We start from the raw sequence: 16,031 nt of genomic DNA, 5'->3' as shown, positions 1-16,031 counted from the left end.
GTCTCTGTCACATTCCCATGGCCAGCCACTGTGCCTTTTAGCTTCAAGGCTCTTGTCTCGTTACCAAGACTTCTTGACCCAGCCCTGTGCTGTTCCTAGGCCAAGTGGGTTGGTAATGCTGCTTGGTGTATTGTTTCTGCTGCTTGGTGGCCCATTTTGAACTTGAATAAGGAAATCTCTCGAATTTTCTTTTTTGCATAACATCATTTCCATAACATAACATAATATAAATAAACAATAAGTCCTTAGCAAAATATATATATATATATATATATATATATGTATATATGTGTATATATATATAGTGAGATATTTGCATTAAATGATGTATAACATAGCCAGGCTCATTCAGAATGCATTCCAACATCAAACAACAAATCTCAACAGTGCACACTTTGTTTGTTTTGCTCAAGGTAAAATGTGACATATGAATTTGGGCCTGAGTAAAGCCAAGGGAGCCAAGGACGGAACACACGGATGGCAGAGTAGGTCAGGCTGTGCGAGCAGCATGGTCAGGGCGTCATTTAGCTTCTGTGACATTCAGCGTCCTCATCTGAAAAACAGTGATGATCCTGCGCACATATAGGATGGCAGGGCGGATTAACTAAAATTTCTATGAAATGATTAGCACAGTTTCTAAAGACCCAATAACCAATTACTAGTGTAATTATCATGGGATGATGGACTATTTCATGCCCATTATTTTGCCCTAAGAGAACAATTATGAATTCTATGACACGACAGTCTTCCAATTAAGAGCCTGAACTCTGGGATTGATGAACCAGGCTTGGGATTCAGCACTATTGCCACTCAAAGCTCTGTGACCTTGAGTTTCTTGCTGAATCTCTTAGCCCCTTGAGTGTAAGCTATGTCCTGCCTCATAAGGAACGCGCACCAAAGTGGGTCCATGCTACTGTGAGTGAAAAGCATGAGACACATATGTCATAGGAACAAACTCAGAAGTAGTTCTCAAGGTGTGTGTGGGAGAGGATGGGGTGCTGCCACTGGGGGGCGGGGGACTCCTGAGCTATCTGTGGCTGAGAGCAAAGAGCTCTTTATTGATGGCCATGGTAAATTCCACCATCTGCCCAACGTGACAAGGACCATTGGAATAAACTTCACATATGTTACAGTCCTGTTTCTCTGAGACCCAGATCTCTGCTAGTAGGCTCAAGCACCTCATCAGGGAGATTCTACTAAACAGCCAAACAGCATTGTAGCCGAGCAGGAAAGTAGGCAGGAACCTAGCTTTCTCATTTTTAATTCAGAAATACCCTGGACCTGACGCGACTGGCTGAGGATGCCAAGTCATAGGAAAGCTGGTAGTCTCAGTTCTCCGGGGATCTCTTTACCAGTCCACACTGAGATGCTGCTCCTGTCTTAGTTTTCTAACCGCTGTAATCAAACACACTGACCAAAAGTAACTTCGGAAGGAAGAGTTGATTTCATCTTCTAACTGGCCGTCGCTGAGGAAAGTTGGGACAAGAACTCAACACAGGAACCTCGAGGCAGGAGCTGAAGCAGAGGCCATGGAACAGTGTTGCTTACTGGCTTGCTCCTCATGGCTTTCACCACCTGGCCACGGGTGGAGCCTGCCCTCAGTGGGCTTAGTCATTCCATAGCAATCATTAATGAAGAAAATGTTCCACGGGCCTGCTTAGGGGTCAACATTACAGAGGCATTTTCTCGACTAAGGTCTTTATTCTCAAATGATTCTAGCTTGTGTCATTTTGTGTTGGGACAAAAACAAAACAAAACAAAACAAAACCTACTCAAAACTTCAAGTCTGTCATCTCCCTTTGGCCCTAGTCACATGCATACAAGCGGCATCCTTCAAGGTCTTCTTGACTGATTCAGGTAATGATTTCAATCAAGAAGGCGCATTTCTCAAAACGTTGCTGGGAATGCTGTGACTAATATATAAACAATCAAGATGTTTCAGTTCCTACCATGTTCTAAAATTTTATTGAGCCTTTGAGTATGTGGTTTGTGCTTTTCTATTCAATTTATACATGTGTGTGTGTATTTTGTGTGGTTTGCACTGGTGTATGTTAAATGCATCTTCATACAAGTGCACACATGTATGTGTGTGTATGTATGTGTATGGATATACATACACATGTATGAGTGTAACTGTGCAGACTCGAGGCTGATGCCAGGTGTTTTCCTCCACCTAATATACTGAGGCAGGGTCTCTTGCTGAGCCTGAAGCTCGGCGATTCAGCTAGTCTAGCCAGACAGGCTGCTCTGGGGATCCCCTGTCTCTGCCTATCAAGCGCCAGGATTACAGGCAGACCAGCAGACCAGCTCAATAAGCGCATAGATGCTGGGGATTCAAACTTCATTCCTCGTCCTTCCACAGCAATCACTTTATCCACTGAGCCATCCTCCCCAGCCCTCAAACGGCATTTAAAAGCCATGAATGTAGCTCAAGCCTATGGTCCATTCTGAATTCCAATTTGAGATGCTATTGGGTTTGTAATTTGTGAGTGGAAACTGCACAGAAATAGGATGTCTCCTACTGGGAGTAAAAGTGCTTTAATGTTAGTTACTGCTCCTCTTCCATATAGAACGGCTGCCTGCAAGTTAATTTTTTGCTTCTGATTTCCCTGGGAGGGAGGCAGTAAGAACACCCATCCATTCCCAAGACGGCACCTGTCAGCACTTTAGTACCTTTCCCCAACGTAAGGAGAGGTGGATGTAATTTACTTTAGCTAAAAAGAATTGATTTCTTTTTGCAGTCATAGGTTAAAAAGGAAATGTGGCTTTGTGAAGGCAGAAGAGGGAGGATGGAAGGAAGGAAAGGCTTGCTACCGCTCCAAGTCCAAGCCCCCACTCCCCGAGAGGGACCTGTAAGCCGTGGTCTGAAAAGAAAGAAAGATTAGAAGGGACCTATGAGACAAAACGTGGGAACTCAGACTTGATCTGTTAAACAACAAGAAAAAAAAACAATAGCATCTACAGAGAGAAGTAACTCAGAAAAGCAGAGTCTGGGGCGTGAGCTGGTTAGTGGTGAGGCAGGATTGAGGGTGACAAAGATGTGACAAGGAGGTCTGTAAGGGGCCACTAGATATGACAAGACCCTTAAAAGACTGGAGGCGTGGCTCCATTTCTTCGTCAGCAGGATACAGGCAAGCCCCCACCAGGCTTCCCGTGTGGTTGTGAGGCTGATTCTACAGATTGACACAAAAGACTGCCAAGACCCTGGGTAGAGATCTGACCATAAAATGGTGCATGTTGGCAGGAGTGAAGAAGAGAAATGCCTCACAGTCTAACGCTCCTCAAGCTGATAGGGAAGGTGGGGTAGTCCAGGCTCTCTAGAGGAACACAGTTGATAGAATTCATAAATATAAAAGGGAATTGATAGACTGGCCTACACAGTGCCCTCTCCCACTGGAGAGGCTGACAGCCATGCAGCTGCTCTGTCAATGAGGCTGGTGGTCTGAGCAGTGTCAATGTAGCCTGAAAACCTGAGGGATTTCTAGGGAGCTGCGGGTCTTCGGTCTACGTCGGAAGCCCAGAGAAGCCAGCTCTAACACAGATGAAAGAATGTCACAGCAGCAGGGTGGGTGAACGTACCTAGCACAGTGAGGGCAGGTAGGCAAAAGGCAAAGCATCTGGCCTGCCGCCAGAAGGTGTGGCCCATGTTTAGTGTGGGTCTTTCCACTTTAAATAATCTGATCAAAAAGGGCCCTCCTAGCAATACCCAGCCGCTTGCATGCCCCCTGACTCCGGATGCAGTTAAGTTGACAACCGGGATGAGCCGTTTCGGAGGGAAAGGGAAAATGGTTGAAACAGAAGTGGCTGCATCCCTACTGTATGACCCAGTAGTCAGGTTCCCTCTGAGGAAGCCATTAGGATGTTCTTACTGATTTCCCTCCCTGCGTGCCTGTGTAAGTGTGTGTGTGTGTGTCCACACAAAGAGTTTCTTATTTGCTGTCAGGACACTTGAAAAAAAATAAAAAATAAAAGACTTGTCTGTCCACAGAACTGCAGTTTTGTTAGCAGAGTGAGTGTAAGTCGCATACTCTAAGTTGTGCTAAGTCCCTTGTGCGTACACCGGGGAGGGTGCTAATCCTTTGTGAGGATTATGTTAGAATGTGTGGGTAAACAGCCGACAATGTCTGCAACGGAGCAAGTCACTTATGACTGGTGACGACTATGTGAGAACCCCGCCATGAAAGCCGCAATCCTTCCTATTTAAGAATGGAGGCATCACAGTACTCTTCAGAGGAGGAGCGTGCCCTCCAGGCCACAGCGTCTTCTGGCTAATCGATCCGTCTTCTTAATGCTTAGGGATGAGGCAGTATGTTATGGGGGAGACACTGGGGCTGGCTGTCACAGACACTCAGGCTGTGGTGCGACACAGCGTACCTGAGAAAAGCACCTCCTCATGCCCTTTTTTCCACGTTCACATCCTCTGTGGCTAACTGCGTTCTCCATCGTGTCATAAAGCCAAGCAAAGTCTTGACTAAATATCTTTTTAAACTTCTTAAGACAACTGCAAGACAATGTCCATAAATGTCTTTACTTGCTAAAGAAACCAACACTGCGTGTGCCCTGAAAGAACCCCAAAGCGGGCTGGTCAATCTACTTTTGTCTACGTTACATTCACTTCTGCTGTTCCGATGCTGCCCTGGGTAAGAAAAGGAATGCAAATATCCCCGTCCCTGCAATATAATCCATTCCATTTTAGAAGCCAGTTGTTTTCATTGTTCTTTAAATTTATAATTTTTCTTGTCACAGCTCCAGAAGTTCTTTGGACTTAGGAGATGCATTTGGTATATGGTAGCTACAGGAGGTAGGTCACACCAGGCCAAACAAGAAACAATCCAAATGTATCTCTTAAGTCCAAAGCTTTGTAATTATCAGTTTAAAAACTGAGGAGTTCTGAGGTAAAGTGCTTGGCATGTCAGCGTGTGACCTGAGTTGAAACCTTCACATAAAAAGCCGGATGTGACAATGTGTCTGCCATCCAAGTACCGGAGAGAAGGGGAGACAGGAGATTTCCTGGAGATTGCTTTCCACATAATCTAGCCAATTGGAAAGCTCCAGGTTCAGTAAGAGACTGTGCCTAAAAAACAGTGAAGTATACTGTGACTGAGAAAGACACTCAACACTGACCTCTGGCCTCTACTACACACAAACACACAAACACACAAACACACACACACACACACACACTCCCACACCCCTGAGAAATTCTGAGAAGATGACAGAAGTAATAATACATTATTCTATCCATGTAACTCCTCACATATAAATACAGCAATGGAAATATAAAAAGAACAAATAAAATTAACAAGTAAATGAAGCAACACAATACCTCCCACAAAGAACGAAACACAACAGTTAAGGATAGATCACAAACAGCAACATAATGAGCAGTCCCGAAACCCACTCTTCTCTCCCTCACAAGGTCCCTGGACAGAAACTACTGTCAGAAGTATCAAAGATGAGCAGAACAAAGACGAAAAAGGGGAGATCATGGTATCAGTAGAAGGGGAAGAAGGAATAAGAAAGTTTCACACAGAAAGCTAAATTGTCAGCACTGAACAAAAACCGTAGGGAAGAAAACACTGTGAAGCTAGAAAGAACCATTAAGCTGAGGCTCCTCCCTCTAGAACTTCAGGGCAATGAGTAACAGAAAAGGAAGAGGATCAAATCCCACAAGACATTACCGTGACAAGAAAAGTCAATGTCAGTGTCTCAAGAACCTGAAGATGACTATGGAAAAAGAGGACATAGGATAAATGTATCGACAGATGGTAAAAACAAACAAGGATTCTCACCTTGGGAATCAGATCACAAGATATAATTTACAAATTTGCCAAAGACACCAAGAAAATATAGTACCCCACACACACACACCCCAGCATAAATTCAAACCAGAGGAAAATGCATAAATGAGGTGAAGGATTAGAAGAGAGTCAAGTTCTTTTTTTTGGGGGGGGGGGCTAACAAGAAATAACTTTTAAAAAGGATAATACTGGATCCTTTGGATAAAGAGAAGGGAATGATGTAAATTTCCAAAAGGCAAATGAAAGAAAGGAGTATGGGTGTAGGGATGTAGCTCTGTCGGTAAAGCACTGGTCCAGCACACACAGTGTTTGAGGTCCAGTTCCCAGCAGCATTCAAAACCAGGACTGCAACACACAATTACCCTTGTGGGGCGGGGAGAGGGCCAAGCAAGCTACAAGTAAAACTTGTGAAGAAGGTCAAATAAGATGTAACATGAGGATAATCAGAGTCCCTAGGGAAGAGAAACAAGTGAACCCAGGGGCGACAGCATAGGTTCCTTAGAACTATCATTGCTGTCATCGTCCAGACTATTTCATTCCTTGGGTCTGTTCTCTTTGAGTCCTCACCAGCTTATCTGGGGACACCAGAACCCGCAGCCTCTACCGCCATGACAAGAACTGAGGCTGCCCCTCAAGGAGGCAAGGGTGACTGAATCACCTCCCCAAACAACAACAATTTCCTAAGCAACAACAGGCCCTGCTACAACTGAACCAAGCGTGACCATCAAACAGACTTGGCCAAGATCACACGGTCACACATACTCCTTGCCCCTCGCCTAACCTGCCTCATATGATCCCGAACTCTTGTCAGGGTTCTAGACAGGGTTTGAATGCGTCTCCCCTACGCCCCCTTCCTTCCCCCCTGTTCCCAAATGAAACTATTCTCTCTTGCTTCACCATCATTAACTCTCTTGAGACAGGAGGCAAATTTGATCTGTTGTGAATCCTCGGTCAGACTTCTGGCATCAGGCTCTAATAAAATTACGTAACAAGGTTTTTTTCTTCTCCTTTTTTTTTTTTTTGTGAAAGATTCTACATTTTATTACTGGACAAACCACACCCCAATTTAAACATGACCACGTCTCCGGGTTAGAAATGTTGAGTCTGTCTGGTGGGATTGACTGGTGACTATGATTCAGTATAAGCCTTCAGTCTTGCCACTGTGAGAATCCTTACAAGTGCAGTTTTGTTCTCCTCCGGTGCCTTTTCTTAGAGTTGTACCTGATTTTGTCACCAGTTTCCACCTGAATCCACTGAGACATAGGATGATTTTTGCTTTTGTTTCTTAGCCAGGAACTGCTTGAATCTGAAAGTCTGTGAAAAGACATGGTGAGAAGCCAAGTTGGGGGCATGGTGCCCAGTGAAGGAGAAAGGAAGTGTTGTTATTTATTTGTTCCTTAAACCAACAAAAACAGCACAACAAAAACAACAAAACGCCAAAAACTTTCTGAAATGAAGTTAGAAACTGGACGCTGATAATTTAAGAAACACATGTAAGAGTAACAAATAAAAGCTGCAAACATCCAGTCATGAAATAAAGTGACGAGATAACACAGGGAAAAAATGCTTTGGGCTTCTGGGTAAAAAGAAAACACGACTTGTTTTAAGAAGCAGATTGAGTGGTCATCAAAATTTGGCAATGAATTCTTACAGCAGAAATGGTGTCACCCAGGAGCCAAGGCTTTAATAACCAGTAAAACTGAACCTCAGGCAGAAAAGCACAGACTGTGTTCAAAAATGCAAAAACTCAGAGTATAGTTTTTCACTCATTCTCTAGAAGATGAGTGTCAGACATCCAAGTGACCAGTGATATTTACATAAAGAGGCAGGCGAGATTTAAGTATAAAAAAAACTAAGAAGTAACATCGAGGGCTAACGAGAAGAGACTATAGCACAAAATAACTATTCTCTGATAACAGTATAGATATGACCATGAAATGTTAGGGGAAAGGGACAAACCACGTGCACAATTTTAAACTCTTTCTAGGAATAGTTAGTGATAGAAGTGATACTATGTACATAATGTGGAATCAAGAGGCATCCTAGTCTACCATCTTCATGTTCTAGACAACTAGAATTTTAAAGGAAAAGAGGTACAGACGTAGCTCAGGGATAACTAACACTGTAATTGTCCCACTGTACCTCTGCCTCTTATCAAACAAATGTCTCTCTTCTTACCCAAACAAATCATACTCATATCTTTCTTATATTACAACTCACGTTCTGCCTGGTTTTACAGTTAAAAACAATTTTAGCTTCTCAAGTTTTTTTGTCCTGAGGGCAAGGTTCAAGCTCTAATAATTTTTTTTCTTTTCTTTTTGCAATTTTCAGAAACATTTGTAGAATTAGATTCACATTAGCTAAGGTTTAATTTTCTTAAAGTTATAAGAATTTTGCTTTTTCTCTACTATATTTTTATTTTGCCATTTTATTTACTATTGTTGTTATCTCTTTTTCTCTAGGAAATATTCCTAAATTTTAAATGACTAAAGTTTAACATCTAGTATTTAAACACATACACATGCTACAAGTATATTCCTTGCATCTCAGAAGCACTTTGTGATTGTTTGTTTGGTTGGTTTTTTTTTTGGTCTGAAATTAGAAGCATTTTTTAAATTGATAATTTATATAGCCAGAAGCTGTCTTTTCTAGTTTCATAGCAATTTTTTTCTGGTGAGAAGTTCCATCAGAGAATGCAGAAGAATGGGTTCTTTAAAGAGAAAGCACAAGATTATTAAGCTTTGTTTATAAAATATTTCTTTGTGAGACCAAAAAATAAAGTCCTAGTATCTGATCTTATCAATAAACCATTATGAGATGCTTTCAAGTTTCAGCTCCAAATATACTCTTTACAACTCTTTCAGCCCAAAACCATCAGATGAGGTTGAGAGAAAAACGATCGGGGGACATGAAAACTTCCCTGCCCGCAAATACCACACAGGGTGTCCTGGGAAAGTCACCAGTCAACATCCCTGGGCCCTCCCAGGCCTTACACTGCTCAGCCAGATCTGCTCACCTGTGAATCTGAACAAAGAGCTCTGGATGGTGAAGAGAGAGGAGACTGACACAAAGAATCTGGAAAATCAAGACTGGAGAGGTGGCTCAGTGGCTAAGAACACTGACTGGAATGCCCTGCCAGATCCCTCTCAGACACTGCCAGCATCAATGAGCTGAACTCTGTCCCCTGAGTTGTACTGTACAGACCACAAATCTGCCTCACGTCCTGAGGAGACCTTCCAGCCCCAGGAACATCCAAGAGTCCTACTGGCACCGGAACATCCAGGTGTCAGGCCAGCACCAGAGACAACCAGACTGTTAAAGGCCAGTGTAAGCAGGCAATCAACAAGAGCCAAGGCAATATGGTACCACCACAGCCCAGCTACCCCACTCCAACAAGCCCTGAATAGTCTAACACAGCTGAAGCACATGAAAATGGCCGTAAAGCCAATTTTATAAAGATGATAGAGGCCTTTAAAGAGGAAATTAATAAATCCCTCAAAGAAATGCAGGAAAATACAATCAAACAGAGATTCTCCCAGAGAACTCCTATGGCTGATAAACACCTTCAGCAAAGTGGTTGGATACAAGATTAATTTTTAAAAAATCAGTAGTCTTCCTGTATACAAACAACAAATAGGCTGATCAAGAAATTAGGAAAACTACACCTTTCACAATATATATCTTGCTGTGACTCTAACCAAGCAAGTGAAAGACCTGTATGACAAGAACTTCAAGTCTTTGAAGAAAAAAACTGAAGAACATATAAGAAGATGGAAAGATCTCCCATGCTTATGGATCAGTAGGATTAACATAGTAAAAATGGCCATCTTACCAAAAGCAATCTACAGGTTCAATGCAATGCCCATCAAAATTCCAACATGATTCTTTAAAGACCTTGGAAGATCAATTCTCAGCAAAACAAAACCACAGGATAGCAGAAAAAAAAATCCTGTCCAATAAAAGAACTTCTGGAGGTATCACTATTCCTGATTTCAAGCTGTACTACAGAGCAATAGTAATAAAAACCTCATGGGGTTGACAGAAAAACAGACAGGTTGATCAATAGAATTGACCCAGAATAAACCCAAGACCCAGAAATAAACCCACATACCTATGGACACTTTGATTTTTGACAAAGCAGCCAAAAGCATACAAGAGGGGGAAAAAAGCATCTTCAACATATGGTGCTGGTCTAACTGGATGTCTGCATATAGAAGAATGCAAATAGATCCATATCTATGACCCTGCACAAAACTGAAGTCCAAGTGGATCCTTTGTTTTAGGAATAGTTCTACCTCAAGACCCAGCTATACCTCTCCTTGACATATACCCAAAAGGTGCTCCATTTTACCACAAGGACGCTTGTTCAACTGTGTTCATAGCAGCTTTATTTGTAATAGCCAGAAACTGGAAACAACCCAGATGTCCCTAAACCAAAGAATAGATAAAGAAAATGTGCTACGTTTACACAAATAAAATACTACTCACCTATTAAAAACAAAGGGCCTCAAAATAAAACCATATACACTAAATCTAATAGAAGAGAAAGTAGGGATCAGCCTTGAACTCTTTGGCACAGGAGACAACTTTCTGAACAGAACACCAACAGCTCAGGCACTAAGATCAACAATTAATAAATGAGACCTCATGAAGCTTAAAAGCTTCTGTAAGGCAAAGGACACCATCAGTAGGACAAAACAGGAACCTACAGAATGGGAAAAGATCTTCACCAACCCTACATCTGACAGAGAGCTAATATCCAAAATATATAAAGACCTCAAGAAATTAGACACCAACAAACCACATAATCAATCAAAAAAAAGGGGGGGTACAAAGCTAAACAGAAAATTTTCAACAGAGCAATATCTAAGGGCCAAGGAACACTTAAAGAAATGTTCAATGTCCTTAGTCATCAGGGAAATGCAAATCAAAAGGACTCTGAGATTCCATCTTAACACCTCTCAAATTGGCTAAGATTGAAAACTCAGTGACAGCATATGTTGGCAAGGATGTGGAACAAGGGGAACACTCCTCCATTGCTGTTGGAAGTGCAAACTTGTACAACCACTGTGGAAATCAATCTGACAGAAAATTGGGAATAGTTCTTTCTCAAGACCTAGTTACACCAACAGGTACTCCACTATACCACAAGGATGCTTGCTCCTTTCTGGGTCAACAGCATAGCCATAACCCAAGCACTTGTTTAAAATGCAGAATCTTGGGGCTAGGGCAAGGGATATGGTTAAGTCAAGCATTCACTTGCCTAGCATTCACAAGGTCCTGGGTTCAGTGCCCAGTACCACAAAATAGTAATTAATTAATTAGAATAAAATACAAGTCAGAATCTTGAATTCCACACCAGCTCTGGTAGACAACATTCAAACAAGATCCTGGCTAATTAATTGCAATTTTGTGACCAACCGCTTGCAAGTGTCTTCAGAGCTCCATTTGTGTTTATTGTCCACTTGGCAGCAAGTGGTACCATGTTAACCACTGCAGACTTGAGAGATAAAAAAATAAACTAGACAGCTAATGAGGTTTTCATCCTATAGGAAGGTTGAAGACTATCATTGTCCAATGTTGGGGACACCAGCTGCCCAAACAGTGAAAGCAAAGGCCATGTTGATTTGAGTCTGGACCTGTTGTTTTAGTACAGTGAGCATCAGATTGCTCCTACTGTTCGGGCTTCTGAAGTCTCCTTTAATCATTAAGTCTGCTTTGTTCAAACTCCATTTTTATATTTCTAAGTCTATGGATGCATAGAAACTATGAGCAAGCGCAGTTGGCTTGTACACGGCTTTATTAGGTAAATATCTAAGTAACGTTATGATAAAAATACAAAGCAACATCCAAACTCATAAGGCTGCTTTCCTTCTAAATGGAAATTTAGAAGACACCATCATGGAAAGAATGGAGGATCCAGACACATTTTGACAGAGAGAAGATAAGTAAGAAGACTCGGGGAGCCTGACAACACTCAGCAGCATACATTAGAGGCACGGATCTAAGTAGGGTCATCTGTGGGGAGAAAAGAAAAGGCCCCATAACCTCACAGCCTGCCTTGGACAACAGAGAACACACGGGAGCTGCACTCCTCCTCTCACATAACTCCGAAAAGCAAAATAAAAGCTATGCCATCTCCAGAGACATGCCTGCATAGATGAGAACAACAATAACAATAGAGGAAAAAAGCAGGAACCACACTGAGCATTCTTCTAAGACCTTGCCCACGTTAATCAATTTCTTTCCTCTTTACTTGTTTGTTGCTTTTTAAAAAGTTCTGCTCATCTGTTTTGAAACTGCTTCCCCATCCCTCACAAACAAACAAACAAAAACAATGAAAAAATGCATAGCAAAACCAACTTGTTAAAACAAAATCATTTCCTAGATAGGTAAGCGTTTAACAGTTCTAACACAAAGACACCAGGAGATGCCAAAGACATTAGGATTCAGCAGGGTGTTATTAGATGGATGCTGATTTGTATGTAGACTCTCTACTGTACTGGTAGAGACAGGAGCAGGAACTTCTGAAGACTGATGTCCAGTATTTTTAGTCATTATGGGGAACACAGAATGTTTCTCTTTGCTTCTTCCATTCCCTTCAGATCAGAATAAAACCTTGACATTGTCTAAGGCGCCATATTTAGGGGTAGTGTATCGCGGTTCTTTGTTCGGTTTTTCTTTCTTGTAAAGTTTCTCAAGATCTTCTTATTGCTTTGAACACATTCAGGACATAGCATATTATTGTCCACTCCTGGATCTTGGAAAATACAGGCTGGTAACAACAGGAAAAGAGAAAACATCTTTTGGGAGTGACTGGAACCCAGGTCTGACCAGTGTGAAATTGCAGGTGAACCCAGACTTTCTTGTTCGCAGGGCGGTATCCACTGTGGACAATAGACCATCTACCTCCAACGTCTTCTGCAAGAAAGGCCCCTTTAGAAGCAGGAAGAAGAGGACGGCAACTCACAGTCTCTGGCTGAGCAGCTTTTATGGACATTCTTCCCCAAAATGCAAGCGTGGATCCCCGAGCTGAAGTTCCAATTTCCACTACACCAATCTCCTTTTGTTTCCTACTCTTGCAGTTTTCTTGAGGCCTGGGGCCTCTGGTGTCTCTCTTGGGTTTCCCGAAAACCGGCTTCATTCTGGCCTCAAGGGATGTGCTAGGAATATGACATATTTGTTTAGAATACGAATGTCCCTGGAGTCTCAAGTAAACTTCCACTTTCTTGCCACCCGTGCTCAAGTGATGATAGCGGCACCACTCTCGAAGAGTTCCGGGACAATTCCTTAATGGGAGGCAGGGCGGCAGGCAGAGGGGTCTTTTGCACGTATTTTCCTGGGAGTGCCATCTGTTCAAAAGTTGGCAGAGGGGCAACTGGTGGTGCGACGCCTATGCTTGAAGAAACATTCGATTCCATAACATATTCTGGGGCAGGCTCTTCCGGGACAGGCTCCTCTAGGACTGTTAAAGTCACTACTTCCTCATTGAATTCTTCCTCGCCGTAGTTCTTGTCATAAATGTCCTGGCTGGAGTGTGACATCTTTGGGCAGGCTTGGGAGAAGACAAAGGCAGCAAAGATAGGGATGTCTGTAGCTCTCTGCTGTTGACCTTCTTCAATTTCCTGTTCCTCTTTACTTGTTTTTAATGCAGGATCTCAGTGTACAGTCCCCTTCTCCCTCCCAAAAGCTGAGATTACAGGCACGGGCCACCACACTCTGCCACTAACTTGTTTAATTCAGTGAATAAGTCACAAGCATATCACACCTTTGGTGAGTTGGAAAAATGTCCACACAGGTGACATCTCTTTCTTCACCCTTTTCACCTGGGCTGGACTTAATGACCAGACAGGACCAAGGAGTATGGCTGAAGTGATAAGAAGAGAATTTAGGCTTTGAGTGACTTTGCATGTTTCTAGAACAGTCTCAGAAATCCTGTCTCCACCATGAAAAAAGCCCAAGTTTTCTTTACTCATTTCAGCCTAGTGTGTGTGTGTGTGTGTGTGTGTGTGTGTGTGTATAATTTGATTTCTCTCAGTGAAAACACTGTAGTTAGGATTTTCTGAGGCTCTAAGTAAGTAGGGAAAGTTGTCTTTTGACCTCATACTTTGCACTAGGTTGCTGTGTAGACAAAAATACACAGTTCAAGGGAGTGGAGACATGGAAGCAGTTGGCTGAGTGAGAAGGTGACTGTAGTTAATGATAACATGAACAGAATGTACACTAAAAGCCTACAGGACAAAAAAAGTGACAACTATCAGAGCTAAGGCATTGGTTAATTAGCTAGATTTACTATTCCACAACATATATAGACTTCAAAACATGTTACATAAGATATGCTGAATATTACCTGTCAACTAAAAATAAAAGACATTTAAGTAAAACAAAAAAACCAAGAGCAGTTGGTTTGAATTTTGCTGCTCCTGGAAGAAAAGTGATGGCAAAAAGTAATTGCTTTCTTGTGCTTTTAGGGAAGACGATGAAATTGCACAAAAGTCATTAAGTTGCACACATAAGGGAGTGATTTTTCACCAAAACATTAATTTAACTATCATTTTCAAATGTTGAGGTTTTCGCTTTTCTTCTTAAGTGATACTTAAATACAGTATATGCCACACTTGACACTCAAATATCCCGACTGGAGTTTGGAGAGATTTTGAATGATTCAGGCTCCTACTTCTGGTGGGGGAGGGGTACACAAATGACTGTAACATAACAGCGGGGAGGGATTCCACAGGCAAAGGAAAGCTGGCTGCCCACAGCAGGAAGTCTACAGAGCTCAGAAAGTCCTTTCCCTCCTTTTGAAATAATGGAACTATCAACTTCTTCCTAAGATATTTTGTACACAGTGTTCGACTGTGAACAAAAAGCCAAATCTTTCGTTCTTTTTCTGGGCTTTATGATGATTTTGAAGTCGGAAATTTCTTTTTTTTTTTTTTTTTTTTTTGAAGTCGGAAATTTCTGGACCCTTTACAGCTTTAAATATTCTGTTCCACAGTTAAGTATCAGACCCATTATTTGGGGAACAAGAAGAATTTTAAGGCAATAATAATAATGACCGGGGGATCAGACATAACTGATATTTGGTTACCAACTTTTAGTTATAAAAGTTATTTAAAATTCAGAGCTTTAAAAAGTTAATTGTTATGAGGTGTGATGACACACACCTTTAATCCCAGCACTTGAGAGACAGAGGCAGGCCAATCACTGTAAGTTCTAGGCCAGCCTGGTCTGCATAGTGAGCTCCCCCTATCATGGCTTTCCACTAGGGTAGACTGTATCCCTTGAAACTGTGAGCCAAAATATGCTCTTCCTTCCTTAAACTGCTCGTCTGCCATTTTGCCATAGTAAGGAGAAAAGCAATTTATGCAGTACTCCCTGGTCAGGGATACTATACTACACCCTGAACCCTACATGCAATCATCACACGACTTTGAACTTCAGTTACTAGTCTATGAAGTGGGAGTGAGAATATTTACCTTGTATAGTTTTGTGGCTGACCCAAACCTTGATTCCAGTAACCAGCACCTAGTAGCCCCAAAGGAAAATATGTCAACAATGATCTTTGATCTCTCCATGTCAATGAGGTCAACTTTGAGATTTTAGGCTTCCTTTTCAACTCTTAGATTTGATTTTCTTTCATTTTACTTGTTCATATTTCTTATGTGTCTATTCATAATTTTATGTGAATCTGTTTGGGTAATGTAACAGAAGAAAAACAAATAGGAAGCGGATAGAAAAAAATAGCAGTAGCCGTTGAGTTAGGAATTATATAAGGTTATGTGAGGTTTTCTCTCAAATGGGACATTCATTGCTGGTGGGGTAAGCTAGTAGCTGGAAGGTTCCATCTAAACTGAGCCAGCAGGAACCTATTAAGAAGCTCATTTCTCACACTGCTCATAGGAATGCCCTGGCACTGTTCGTGATACACCAGTGGGTGAGTTATAGAACCCACCTAAGCCTTCATGTAGCCATCTATAAAGTGGGAATAGTCGAGGTGGGAGATAGCTTAATCACCAAAGCGCCTGTGTCACAAACACTGAGGACCTGAGCTTGGATACTTAGAAACCATGCACAGAGCTTGGTGCGGTGGCATGTGCCCGTAAAGACAGTCTCAAGATGGGAGATGGAGACAGGAGAATCGATGGGCTAGCTCTAGAGCCAGCTAGCCTGGCCTGAGAGGCAAAGTTCCAGGCCAATGAGAGAGTCTTCAGGGAGGCACCTGAAGAC

General features: G+C 42.1%; 1 protein-coding gene and 1 pseudogene across 17 annotated transcripts in view; both read right to left on the bottom strand.

The window, feature by feature from the left end:
- Rgs6 (regulator of G protein signaling 6) overlaps positions 1-16,031 on the bottom strand; it is a 509,370-nt gene that overhangs the window by 366,901 nt on the left and 126,438 nt on the right. The window lies entirely within an intron of this gene.
- LOC132655274 (developmental pluripotency-associated protein 2-like) lies at positions 320-15,561 on the bottom strand (annotated as a pseudogene).

This window comes from Meriones unguiculatus, chromosome 7 (assembly GCF_030254825.1).
Source record: "Meriones unguiculatus strain TT.TT164.6M chromosome 7, Bangor_MerUng_6.1, whole genome shotgun sequence".
NCBI classification, from domain to species: domain Eukaryota; kingdom Metazoa; phylum Chordata; class Mammalia; order Rodentia; family Muridae; genus Meriones; species Meriones unguiculatus.
The sequence above is the reverse complement of the archived record's forward strand: the minus strand, read 5'-3'. Positions and strand labels throughout refer to the sequence as shown.